The following is a 2,946-nucleotide window of genomic DNA, read 5'->3' on the forward strand; positions in this document are numbered from 1 at the left end:
GGGGGGGAGGTTGGGGGTTTTTCTGTTGAGAATTGATAAATCCCCTGGAGATTTTTCCACACGATACTGGTAGAGCAGTTAAATATTTCAGAAACTCCACATCTCACTTTCTGCCAATGAATTTCCCAGTGGTCTTTGAAACAATACTTGCTGTCACCTTTGTGCACTGTGCAGAATCTCACTGCCTGACTCATTCCACAGCCTGTTCTCCTATTTAATATACACAAAATATAAAAATTATTTCACTTCCGTCAGAAAACAGGAGCTTTCAGTCGAGGAGGAAACTAACAGAAGAACAAGAAATAGAAACACATTAAAACCATTAAATTTCATGCAAGTCCAGTAACAGAAGTGAGAACTGTGACACATCCCTGCACTGTGACCCCTGGGCTGCCCTACAAGCACATTTTGTAGAGGCCAGAGCAGGAATTTCTGCCTGCTCAGCCTGACTCAAACCACCTTTAAAAGGTGCACCTGGTGTTTTCCTGCTCTGAGGAGGAAGCCCCAAACTGGAGGAGAGGGAAGTGATGTCTCCTCATCATGTGTGGCATTCACATTCCCTGGAAAAATTCCTTTGCCCAGGGTTTTTCTCCTGGGAAGCTGAGAAGCCTCGGAGAAAAGGAAAACAATTTTTATCTCATTTGCTTCTCCTGTGTTGTGCTCATGTGGAATGTGTTTGAAAAATGGTTTTCTCACAGGTGATTGCCTGATTAGGCTCCAGTGTGAGTTGTTTTGACTCATTGGCCAATTTCAGAAATAACATTTCATCACTACATAACCGATATTGTTGTGTCAGGACCCTGGAAAGAGTCACGAATATTCATTATTTTCTATTTAGCCTTCTGCATCTTTTCTGTATTCTTTAGTATAGTTTAGTATTCTTTATATATAATATAAATACAGGGTTCTGTCTTTATATATATAAATACTATATATATATATATAATATATATAGTATATATCTAATTTATGTATTTTATATACTATATATATAATATATATTACATGTATTATATATCGTGTCTATATATAATTTATATACAAAATATACAAATTATAAACTATAAAATAATATACATAAAAATATAAAACATTATAGATATAATATAAATTTTATAAATATATAAATATAATATATATACTATAATATAGGATAATAAAGTAATAAATTAGCCTTCTAAGAACATGGAGCCAGATGCATCATTCTCTCCTTTGTCAAGGCACCCTACAAATACAATACTCACCTCTGTGTGCAGGAGTGCCATTGCCACACAGACACTCCCAGAAATGACCAGTCACTCCCGAGTTACTTAGTGAATTAACTGTTTCTATAAAGAAAATTCAAGAAACAATACCACCCAGGCTGTGGCTAAGTCAGCCTGAATTAGTTTTTCTGCAAGAGCTGTGGGAAGTCACCAGAAATACCTAATTTTTTCTTCCTGGTTCTCCTGGGCAACCAACTCTGGCTGCAAATGAAGCTGAATTTTAAACAAGAGTACAAACCCTTGAATTATTGAATTACTAATGCAGCACATAAGCTTACAGCTCATTTAATTGTCTGGTTTGGGGTTTAAATAAAAGAATAGTGTCTGCGTAAAAATCTGAGAGAACTTTTTTAATGTGTGAGAGCTTTTTTTAAAAGTTACCATGCCAAGAATATGAAAATCAGGAGTTTAGTATTAGATTCTGCTCCTGGTTCCAACAGTGCACATTCTGATTATGAATTTGACCAGGTGGTAGTGCAGTGATAAATCACTGCACAAACAGACCTACAAACTAAACAGATTCTGCAGATTTACATATGAGAGAGTACCCAAGATTATTTTCCCCCTTTCCACGGGAGGGCAGCTCTGCTCTACAGCCACCCACAGTACACAGCTCATCCCTGGCTCCTCCACAAATGCTGCTGACAAATGCCCAGCTGCAAGCACAGCTTTGTAGCCACCTGTGCTACTACTGAGCCAAACCCAAGGTGCTCTGCTGTGAAAGGACACCTCTCAATTACTGTGAAAAATGAGTATTTTATGATTGGCTTTTTGCAAATATTAAAATGAATATTATATGTGTTATGTTAAAAAGTTATGCTGTATTAATTTTCTTAAGTAGTGTGTTAAATATGGTTTTCGGTTATAATATAATGTTATAAATAGAAACTATGCTATGTAAGATACTTTTTTTAAAAGAGAGGAATGAGGTACTCCCACTGACATAGCGGCCACAGGACACCTAAATCTTTCAGAGAAAGAGAATTTATTGCTCCATTATCATAAGAAACAAACTTCTTCCTGCCTTGCCATCAGGATTCAGACAAAGAAGTTGACACTGACCAGACAGAATCCTGTGTTTGAATGGAATTTATGCATCATGGATGAGGTGTATGAATATGCAACAGGCTGTTGCTTTTAAGGGTTAATCCTCTGTTAACGTGGGTCCTTTTTCGGGCTTATTTTGCCCCAAAAGAGGCACCCAGATTGTCTGTAATTCTTTGTTTTTATTGTCTCGTATTGTCCTAATCCAAATTGTCCAAATTATTATTACTCTAATTTTATTATTATTTTCATAACTATTTTATTACTATTAAACTTTTAAAATTTTAAAACCAAGTGATTGGCATTTTTCACAATTACCCCATCTCTAAATCAAAAAAATACTTAATCCAGCAGAAATTCATTTTAACAAATCAGAGCAGGATGTGACTGGGAAACCACCTTCTGAAGACCCCATCACATCTAATCCATAAGCAAAATGCCTGTAAATCAGCACCTGTTCAGCAGAGGTGTTTCATGAGTATAAAAATTAGTATAGATCCTTTCAGTGATAAAATTCATGTCAGCGCTCAGCATCAGTCACCATGTCCCCCATCCTTGTCATCTTTTTCCCTCCAAATTCTAAAGCTGTTTGACTCCTAATGTGACCTGTAACAGCAACAAAATGATGCAAAGTTCT

General features: G+C 36.3%; 1 protein-coding gene across 1 annotated transcript in view; it reads right to left on the reverse strand.

Moving 5' to 3' along the window:
- Positions 1-2,946, reverse strand: part of LOC102038590 (tumor necrosis factor receptor superfamily member 8) — a gene marked incomplete at its 5' end in the record, with an annotated part of 17,490 nt that overhangs the window by 11,998 nt on the left and 2,546 nt on the right. The window lies entirely within an intron of this gene.

The sequence above is a fragment of the Geospiza fortis genome, unplaced genomic scaffold (assembly GCF_000277835.1).
Source record: "Geospiza fortis unplaced genomic scaffold, GeoFor_1.0 scaffold132, whole genome shotgun sequence".
Lineage (NCBI taxonomy): Eukaryota > Metazoa > Chordata > Aves > Passeriformes > Thraupidae > Geospiza > Geospiza fortis.